This window comes from Lathamus discolor, chromosome 3 (genome assembly GCF_037157495.1).
Source record: "Lathamus discolor isolate bLatDis1 chromosome 3, bLatDis1.hap1, whole genome shotgun sequence".
Classification (NCBI taxonomy): domain Eukaryota; kingdom Metazoa; phylum Chordata; class Aves; order Psittaciformes; family Psittacidae; genus Lathamus; species Lathamus discolor.
In genome coordinates, this window is record NC_088886.1 from 114,935,598 (window position 1) to 114,947,059 (window position 11,462).

Here is an 11,462-nt window from a genome sequence, read left to right on the forward strand (position 1 = left end):
GCATCAACCACTGCCGTGCCACACAATGCTGTTCTTTCTTTTTTGCTGTTAAGAATAGGTTTGCTTGTTCATATTGCAAATGAAGAAACATCTTTAGGCCCAAATCTGCAAACAGTGAAGTCATTAAACAACTGACTTCAATTCACATGAGCAACATTACTTGCTTGAATATTAAAGGCAAAACCTAAGCCTTACTGAACAACCCATTGTAACTTTAGGGTGACAACACTGAAGTCATTGGAGTAGTTTGTAAGTTTAACTAAACCACAAATGAAGACACTTATGTGCATATGTCCAGCCAAATGACAGTATGGATATTAATTCTTAACAAAGGTGGTTAAATATTTTTACCCAATGAAGCAAATATGATAGTATTTTGAAGCACATAATGTAAAGGTCTCCTTTTATATCTTTACCCAGCTCTAAATGAAATAAGAGCCTTCAATGTACCTTGGACATTTGGTTGACAAATAATGAAGCTATAAGACTTTGAAAATCCTGTACAGTGCATGTGCAGTCCACTGGCTCCAGACATATATCTACAATCTGGAGCTGTGCAGCCTGAAATAAACACAGCTGTGTTTATCTGAATGTGTGATCCCATGTACATGTTAGAAAGTTCAAATAAATGCACTCAGTGCGACGATGCTGTAAATGCAGCTAGTGCATTTGTCAGATGTGTGATGATGCAATCTCTTAAATAAACAGACTGAGCTGTTTGTTTGACTCCTGAGCTGCATAGACATAAAAATATACGTACATTAATTGAAGCCAATAAAACGAAATCCAAACCAGCTATAAGATCTTAATTGAACCTTAGCTAAAAATTTACCTGTTGTTCTTACACCAAGAATAAACAAGTTCTGTGTGTTAGCATGAAGAGTATGGTGTAAGTTTTAGACAATAATAGACTAACATAATAGATAACCATCAATTCTGGTTTTAGTGGACCAATCCTGTATTTTCCTAAGATGGCCCATTGTTTAAGACCAACTCTAGAAATTATAGGATATCTCCAATTTCTCATCTCAATAACCAAAAAGACAGCTCTATTTTATAGCTAAAATGTCTTTATTTGGGATGCACTGTCTGTTTGGTATTCAACAGAAGCAATACTCCATAGGAATATGCTTCTGATGAGATGAAAAGTATGTGAAGGAAAGACAAAAACTGAATGAATGTAGATGCTATCAAAGGTGTTGTTTTACTCAGATTTAACACTGGCTCAGTGTTTCACTATAAACTCATTCAGAACATCAAATTACTGGAAAAAATCCTCCACTTGAGAAATAAGCTATAGTTACTGGTGAGTCAGAAGTTGGAAGCACTGACACCACTACACACTATTAAAAAGTCCTACTTTTCAGTATTGTCTGACTGCTCTGCAACCCAAAATAACATCACTGAAGAAGTATTATAAAGCTTTTTAATTTGTCTTGGGCATATTTACTTGGAAAACATGAGCCCTACAAATGGTCTCGAAAATGGTTACTGTGGAATTAGACCATTAAATTTCTTGACTTACATGCTTTAAAATCTTGCCCAAAAGATGGCACTAACATTGTTTTTAGTAATATATATAGGATATAGATTTCATTCTTCTCCCATGTAAAAGTATCTTCAAAATGGCCACAAATATATTTTGGAAGAAGATGCTTAATATGCGCTACTATGTCAGCTACCGATTGCTATACAGAAATTAAGCTTCCTTCCTGTTAGGATCACCAGACACTGCATAAAGAAACTATCACTGGATCAGCCGATGTATCTGTCAAAATACATAGACACTGAGCTATGAAACCTTCATCCCAACCAGGACTATTTAAATCTATGTAATATGCCATACAATGTACCAGAACGGTATCATACATTTAAATCACGCGCTATTAAATTTCTTGAAAAGTATGCTAAGACTAGGTCAACTTCACTGAACAATTTATATCTGATTTAAAATATTCAAAGTATTACACTGTTGAATTTTATTACCAGTAATTTATTTTAAGTTCTAAAATATTTAAATTACACACTGTATAAGGAATGGCAAATAGTTTGCACATCTTCTCAAGCAGTGGAAGCACCTATTTACAATACTTTCACAGCTTATGTTAATATGGCTATTTTGAGTATGCATGCAGACCGTCTTTCTCCTTTTCACTAACCAGCTCATGTCAATGGGCTTGAAGAAGGTGGGCCCTGAAAATGCTAAAACCTTGCCATTGATCTGGCAAGAAAGGAGCATTTGACAAGCAGAGGACTCAAGTGGGGATACTATATTTTACAGCAGACTGGGGAGAAAAATACTGCTGGCTTCAGTGCTACTCTCACTGAAGCTAGCAGAAAAAAGATCTGTAAAAAGTCAGACAGTTCTCAGTATTATGTCTTCTGAACATCTGATGATCTTTATTCACATGCAATGCTCCTTCCCTAATAGCGTTAACTCATACAGCTTCCAAAATCCTCAGGTGTATGTTAAGATACTGTGATGAAGCTGAACATTAGATAAAAACCAGAACAAATGGCATAAGAATATAAAACAAATGCCTCAGTGTGATAGGTATGATCAAATTATTGTCAAGACTTTTGCAAGCACTGTAATGAAGAATAGATCTGAGGGGGAGAGCAAAGAAAGTTTGAAGAGAGAGTATGCAAACTGAACATAAAGGCAACAGAGAAATGAAAGTGAGAGTCAGCAAAGGGACATTTCATGGTAGTGAAATTTGACTTCTTGAAAGAGAAGTCAAACTGCTTATGTTTGTCCTATGCAGTCAACCAAGGGATTTTATGGGATTCAGGAGAGAGTGGCTATGGGTTGAAGCTGTGTTAGAAAGTACAAGGAGAAGAGGGAGATGTAGGAGATGTAGAGTAACTGCTGGGATGGGAATTCCACTCACGATGGAGAAGCAAAGGGAGATAGAGCAAAACAGGGAAAGGGATACACGGTCTGGGGAAGGGGTGGTGTGGAGAGATGTCAGAGGAAAAGAAATAGCTAGGGATGGTGCAAGGATAACAGTGAGGGAAGTAGAGATGATCCATGGCAGGGGGGATCGAACCAGACAATCTTAAGGTCCTTTCCAGCCCTAACTATTCTATGATTCTATGATATGTGCTAGCTTTTCTTTGTAAGACACATAGCCGCTCTAACCCAGGGATGTTAATTTGCTTATATTGAATTTAGCCCCGAAACAAGGAAGAGAGGGAGTGCAAATTATGTTGACATGATGTATATATAACTTTTCACTCAAAAAAGATGTACCACAGATGAGGAGGGTGAGGAATTACAGGAGCTGCCCCAAAGCACATTTAATACTTAACACCACTTCCTTACTTAGTTGAAGTAATTTATGTCCCCAGACTGCTGCCCTTCTGCTAATAAGCCCCTTCTGAAGTCAGTTACTTACCAAAGCACAAGGAAAAGAAGATGTGCTTCTCAGAGATGAAACACCTAGCCACTCACTTTTAGTTTTACTTTTAGTTTACCAGCGACAGAAACAGGTTTCCTTTTAGGTTTGCATTTTTGTTGTTGTATCTGGAATAAACCAACCTTTATACCCCCTGCTTAAACCTTATTTTTCTTTGTGGGAGGAATTAGTCAGGGAGAAAAGAGAAGTGAGGACTAGTGACCGCACTGCAAAATAGCAACAGAGACATCACAACAAAATCGGGGAATTTACAAAAGTGAAAAATTAGATACAGCTACTGAGGCCACCAACCACAGGTGGGTTCTCTCATATTAACATAAAACCCCTCAGTTAAGAGGAATCAGAAGCGCATGGTACCAATTATTGTAAGCTGCCACGGCCACTCCCGTCGAGGCTCTGCTCAGTCCGCAAGAAAAGTCTCACACTGTGTTAGAAGGGCCTGAAAATCCCCACACCATTGCTGGGAAACTCCCCACAATATCCTGCACACAGAATTTTTTTTGCGCTGCCGTACATCAGATCATCTAAATGCAACCAGTTGCTTTTGCATAAAAGCAGAGGTGCTCATCTGGTACACACCCAGCAAGCCGTCCTGCAGGAGTACACCTGGGGGAAAAGTCTCCTACAAGAGGTGCTGGACCATAACAGGACTCTGCTGCCCCTTCCACCCCCTTGCTTAATGAATTTTTCAAAAACCGAAGGGAACTGCCATCCTAGCAACAGGAACTGGACAATTTGCAATAGGTGCTACGCATGGTAGTGCTAGTAGCAGCAGGAGTGCCATGAATATGGAAGTGAAGAGCTAACAGGAGGAAGAGACATTTGGAGAGAAGTATCTTGCTCAGCTTCTCATAACAAAAACTAGTTTTAAAATCTTCAGCAGTGAAGCAAATGGGTAGAGTGTCACCGGTTCAGCTGAAAACTCACTTGCACCTTATGGTCACCATCTGTGGTGTGGAACGTTTTCAACCTTGACAAAGCAGATTTGTCCGAGGATATTTCCGCTCTTTGAAATAAGAGAATTAGCTGTGGTAAAACCGGAACCCGCGTTGGCACATCTACACTCAGGCGATCTCTGGAAAAAAAAAAGTAGATCATTGCAACAAGCGTCTGGTTGCCAACCTGTAAAAAATAACACCCTGCCACCCCCGGCTAGCTCCAGCTGTGTCAGTGCTGAGCAACACCAAAGGCCACTGTCTTTTCCTCCTCCTTTTTAAAATATGAAGTGCCTTTTTAAAAGCTCATGAGAAGAAAGGCATATGCAGCAGGTGGTCACATCTGTGTCTACCTCCCTCCATCGTGAACAATTTGCTCCTGAGTGCTCTCAGCAAGGAAAAGGATGGAGACTCCTGGTGTGAAAGGAGGATGAGGGTGTGTGTTAAGAGGACAAGGGCAGGCACTCTCGCTCACATCTCAAGGAGGAATGGAAGAAGATCTTAAAAACCATGAGCTGTTTGTCCTCTTTCTTGCTCTACCTCAGTATAACCACTGTGGGAGAATTCCCCCAAAGCTTAACTAGCTGACAAGCACAAAAATCAACATATGTTTCAGATATGTATGCACAGCCATGCTCTCTATCAACTGTTAAGATGGAAGAGACCACAGAAGTATAAACCATAGACGGTTTCCTTTTGATTTGCCCTTCATTTGAGAATTCTCCATTGACTGTAATTTCATTTGCAATACTGCCACACTTGTGTATTTGTCAAAGAACTGAGTCAATACTCCAAACGATGACTCTACCTCTGGACAGAGCCTTTCTGTTCAACTCATTTAACATTGTGATAATTCTGTAAGTATTGTAAGGTTCCTGTGTCAAGCTGGAGAGGAACACTGTGGACCCATGGCTCCTCTCTGCTTCTGCTAGGATTTTCCATTTGGGCAACTCATTTAATCACCCTGTGCTTCGGTTCCCTTAGACTGCAAAATGCAGACCAAGTGAGTTCCTTATCTCAAAAGCATATTGTGAGCATAAATTTGTGCATACAACTTTATATCATGTTTTTGGGAGCCAGAAAATACTTGCCTAAATGGATAGATCCAGCAGTGCATCTTTATTCTAAAGAGAAAATGATGCTTTCCTATTCCTGGCCACCACCCTGAATGTCACAGATATTTTTTTAGTTTTGACTTTCGAGGAAGGACACAGCCACGGACTACAACTGCTAAACACAAATGTTTAATCTGATCTACCCGGTACTAATCCAGGTGGAATTCTTTTTTCATTTGTTTGCTTCTTTAGTTGCTTGGTTGGGTTTCCCCCCACCCCCGATTCTTGAATTTTACTTCTTCCCCCAAATTCTCCTACTCCTTCTCATAAAGAGGTGGACTCCCAGCAAGCCACATTTCAGCAGAGATAAGTAGCATTGTAAGGCTAATTAGAATCCAATTAAGTGAGGCACTGGAATAGGTTGCCCAGGGAGGTTGTGAGTGTTCCATCCCTGGCAGTGTTCAAGGCCAGGTTGGATGAAGCCTTGGGTGGGATGGTTTAGTGTGAGGTGTCCCTGCCCATGGCAGAGGGGTTGGAACTAGATGATCTTGAGGTCCTTTCCAACCCTAACTATTCTATGAATCTATGATTCTAAGTCAAATTTAACCACTTCTAGTTCTGGTAGGCAATGTCACATGCTTTGGTGACACAGGAAGTACTGCGATGCAAATTGAGCATCATTAGTTAAAGGCAACCGGTAGAGGCACAGGATGGCAATTGTCTGCATGCAGAAACCACAAGAAAGGGTACAACCCTCACCATCAAGAGCTTCCTATGTAACTCTGGCCTTTAAAATGTGTGACAATGACTCAGAATGAGGAACACAAGAAAATCTGCTAAAAAAGCAGTTTGTCACAATGTGGGATTCATTTCTTCAACAGCCATAACCTCAGTTTCCTGATTCAGCAACTTTGATGCCTGTAAATTAAAGAAATAAAGTGAAATGGCAACATGTTTGCATGGGATGGAGGTAAAACCTTATTGAAAAGGAAAAGCACTTTGGTGGTCAGGAAGTATATTGCAGTGTGCCTGGATTCAAGATTAGTGCCACTTGTGAAGTTAGGAGAGCCCTTGTATTATAATTAAGCTTATCAAAGCCTTAGTAAAATTCAAACATGGGTGAAGTATTGGCCCAATTGAAGTTGAGGCAATACTTCCAACCTCTCACCAAGTGTTTCTAATGTGCATAAAGCCCAGTACTGGGGCTGAAAATCAAAATAGAACAGATACATAATAAATTAAATAACATAAGTTAAAGCCTCCTGGAAATGAAAACTGATTAGCGAGATTTCACAGAGGGTTTCAATTAAGTTTGTTTCTCATTTTTGTTTATCTATATTTAATACTGATAAATAATGTTATTTCATTAAAATTCTCGGAAGGGTGTTTCTAGCCGTTCTTAAAGGGATAATCAGGCTTACATAAAAATCGTCACCTATGGATTCTGGGTTGGCAAAGTGGAGAAAGCACATTTACTGTTCTCCCCTAATAACGTTTGCATGTTTTCTTGCACTCTGTTTCCCCTCCGACTTTGCAGATGTTAGAAATGGAGTTCTACTAAGAATTCCCATATTCTCCCTGTGTTGAAAACCTGGAATACTGGCTGCTGCTGAGCTTAAATACTGCGCTTCATGATTCTTTTATTCACCCTCAAAGATAAGAGAGGAAGGCCAACAAGAACCAGTTCAAGTCTTCCCATCTCACATGGTCCATGTAGCCCTGTGATGTGAGGATGCAGGAGTTGTTGGGTCCTGCCATATAGCTTCCCTCCAGTGTTACCTGCACTTACACCCGACCCCATCAGATGCTTCCATCTACAGAGAAAGGATGCCAGTACTAGGCTTATATAATTAGGAAACAGTGACCAGCACTGGCAAGCCTTTATCTACATTATAACCTTGATCCTACCCATCCTTGCACAGCAAGCAGCAGAACTTCCCTGGGTTCAGCTGCTGGAGATCAATGCCAGGTCCTGGAGGCAAGCAGGTGAAAAGCTCCCCTGCATATGTGCTCTTTAATTAAAAGATGTGTAAGGTGAAAAGGGGCAGCACATTAATGGGCATTTGCTTTAGATGAGGAGATGGAGCTTTACACAGAGCAGTAGCACACAGGCAAGGGTTTCAGTCATCCTCCTGCTCCTGGACTGTAATTTGACAGCCATGTACTGTGACTTCAGTATTGCAGAAAACAGCATTGCATTTCCTAGAACTGTTTAACACTGTTTAATTGCGCTAATTTAAGCCAGGTGGTCTCCACAGCAGCCTTAGCCTTAGGCCTGGAGAAAAGCAGAGAGGAAAAAGCAGTGAATTTTCTGTTTGTGCATGGAAAGAGTTCAGAAAATGCAGCTGAGACATGCAGAAACAACGTGTAGCAAACTGCATGCTTCATATCAGCGCCTGCAGCACTGGGGAAGATTTTGGTGCAGGCAGCCTTCTAGGAAAAGATCCTCCTCTCTGTGGTGCTATGTCAGTTGGAGCATGGAGGAACACCCTGGATACCGACAGAGCAGTTAGAAAGACCTATGAAGGCAGGGGCTGTGGACAGAGTGGAGATGTTTCTTCTCTGAAGATCATATTCAGAGTCTGCCTTGGGATAACAGTGTGTGTTTTACAGGCAATGAATTTATGAGTAGTGGCTTTGAGGACTACGAAGCTGTAAGTTGTGGAGACTTCTTTGCTCACATGATACTGAGATGGAAAGAAGTGGGATTCTCTTTCATTTCTGAAGAGTCCAGGTGACTATCTGTTCTGTAATAGCCAACACCACCCCAGTGAGATGCTTTTTCTGGGCAGATGTGATTGATAAAGTGGAGAGGTATGAATGTTGTGCCAGAGGTCTTTTATTTGAATAATTATGTAAGAAGGAAAATGGGTGGCTTTCAGGAGGGATGCAGGTAGCATGTGGCTGGTGTTGCTAGACCCACTGCTGCATTTGTTGTTTATAAGCTGGAAATCATATAGCTGAACAAGAGTGACCTTGTTACTCCAAATGAAAGCACTTTCTCTGCCCCCAGATTTTACCCAATTACCTATTTTTTTTGTCAACCTGAGCTGAGTAGTGTCTCCAGCTGGACTGATGGATGCCTGAAAGATTAAGGCTCTTCTGAGAGCAGATGGGAATGTTCTTGTATTTTTGTCTCCAGCTCTCAGGGACCTGACTGAGACTTGCAGTGCCCAGAGTGCTGAAGGAGGGTGCCCAAAAAGTGCCATAGCAAATGCAGCTGGAAAGTAATTTAAGTTTTTTTTTTTTTTTATTGACTTTGATTTTTAAGGCTCTTTTGCAGTCTGAAACCCAGGTCTGAATCCAGTGATACTCAGAAAGGATGGGTGTCTGCTCAATTCTGTGGTGCCTTCCCTGTCCTACTTCTCCAGCAAGTAGGACATCTGGGATTTATGGTCACTTTAGTCTCAAGCTCTAATCTCCCATCTTCAGCAAGTGTCCCTAACCCTCAGAGCAGAGGTTGAGCTCCAAGTCAGGCTCTGTGCACTTTGCAATACCACAAAAATTTCCTGCAATTAGAAGAATTAAAAAGAAAAGGAAAGACTGTTTTGTAATCAGGTGGTCAGAGCACTCACCAGGACAAGGGAACCATAAGCTACCTTCGAAAGTATTTCCAGTTACTAAGAATGCATCTGTCCTAGGAGCAGTGAACTGAAATCTCCTTATTCCTAAAATCACTACATTCATATTCATGCTTGCTTACTGTTTTCCTGTTCCATTACAGGCATCATAAGCTGTGCCTGCACCATCCACGTTCGAGTCCAGGATAGACAGAAAACTGACTAAAGAAAATTAAGCTCCACCTTGATGTCCCACTTTTCTCAGGCTATGTTTTTGCAACTTTGTAGCAGATGGTATTAGGTATATCACTTTGGAGATGCCAAGTGATGTACTATCATCTATCAGTGTTTTTATTTAATGAGGAGGGAAATTCTGACTCCTACTTACACTTGGGAAGCTGCAACAGGGAGACAGGTTTCATTTCGTACTGCTGCATCATCTACCCAGAGCTCTTAATGACTATTTTTAATCTGGATACTAAAGGAGCTATTAATTAGGGAAATATATCTGGGTGCATACTAGGAATTGTAGAGACTATAATGGCGTATTATAGCATCTTAATTTTCTTCAGAGACTACAGTTAGCAGTGAGTTGGTCTGCACTACAATGAGGTTTTTTTTGTCTTTTATCTGACAAAATAAAGGTTGCAAATATAGGGCAGCTGAGCCATAATAACCTTCCCCAGCACCGAGGTCAGGTGTGTAGTTCCCAGAATTCTCCTTTCAGCCCTTCTTGTACACAGGCTTCACATTTGCTAATGTCCAGTCAGCTGGGACTTACCCAGTTAGCCAGGACTGGCGTTAAATGATGCAAAGTGGTTCTGTGAGCACTTTACGCATGTACCCAGTCAATATGTTAAAAACGAGCTGTTTTACTTAAAAGCTGATGCCTCTTAAGTGAAACGTAGAAACTGTTTCAGGCCTCTGTGGTACTCAGTGCCAGCTTTGGTTTTGGCTGCAGTAGGACAAATATCAGCATTTAATACTGTATAGTATTATAATTCAATAAAAGAAATGATACAACTCAGTGAGGAGGAAAAATACAAGTAACTGGGGTGTAGTTGCAGTTTTTAAAGTGTGAAGTAGGTGACAATATTGCACACAACAACCACAGCATTTTGCCATTTACATACAGCCAAGTCCTTGGTTTTATATTTTAGTTTTAATGTGGCACAATACTTTCCATTACCTGTACATCAGCAGATCATAGATGCTATGCTTTTGGTGGACTTTTGCTGTTGAACAGATGTAATCCCACCTTCCTGCTTTGTGAGATCACAAAGGAGGATGATTATGCTGGTGCAAGCTAACTTTATTTTCCTTTTCAGGATGAGATTCTTCTTCTTCTTTTTTTTTTTTTTTTTTTAAGAACTTAGACTTGTAATATTACATATGGAAATAATTATTAAACAAATTTAGTCTGTATAGTGCCGTGATTATTAAGTCAGCTGAAATCCATAAAAGCTAACTGAAGATGAAATACTTATCTCTCAGGTGTTCCTCTGCTACGTCTGAATAAAAAGGTGGGATTTTTTCCCCCAAGAAAAACCTGGATGAGGTCCCTCCATGTCCTTCTGAGGAAGCTGGTGCTGGTACTGATTTGCTTACAAACAGCAAGTGAGCAAGTGGGTATCTTTGCAGTGGGTATTTTTCATTGGAAAATTGTAGCAGAAAGGGCAGGAAATGTAAAGAAATAAAAAAGGGCCAATAGAAAAACATTAAAAGCAGTGATCAACTGAAAGCACTATACGAAGAGAACATGCAGCTGATGACCTTAAAAAAACCCTAGCACCAAAGTAAATCACACTGCTGTGGTCACTGAATACACCTTTCATTTCCTCTCCACAAAGCTGAGGTGCAAGCCGCTTGGAAGTAATCCAAAAGCATTAGCCTCTCTCCTGCTGGTGTGGATGGGAAACCCCTTTTGGCAGCACGAGCCCTCACACAGGGTCTGTTGTGATTGTGTCTTCACAAGAAAGATGGAGAAGCAGTTGATTCCACCTGGACTCCTTGCAGGTCAGTGCATGCTGCAGTGCCAATGCCCAATGGGATGCCCAAGCCTTTGGTGCAGCACATGGGAAAGGCTGTGGTGGGCTCTTGGGCTGATCACCACCTGTGTCAGTACTTCAGCCCTGTGCCCTTCAACATCCTCACAAGTTCCACAACCATAGGAATGGGTCTGTTTTAATCTAGGGCATCTCCAAAATAGATTGTTCGTAACTTGTTTCTTTAAATTTCTAAATGTGTAAGAAAGGTAAGAAAGCTGATGAATGAAGGAGGAAACAGGATCCGAGACTATGCCCCCCATTTCCCTTGCCCTTATAAAAATACGTAAAATCAGCAAATGTGTTAATGTGATACAGACTTTTTCATAAAAGACAGACTAACCAGCCCACAACCCACTTCACCATTGGGAAAATGCACCATCACTCTGCTCTCAACTAGTCTCAGCATGGGGGGAGGTGCCAGCAGCCCAGGCAGCCTGCAGAGCCC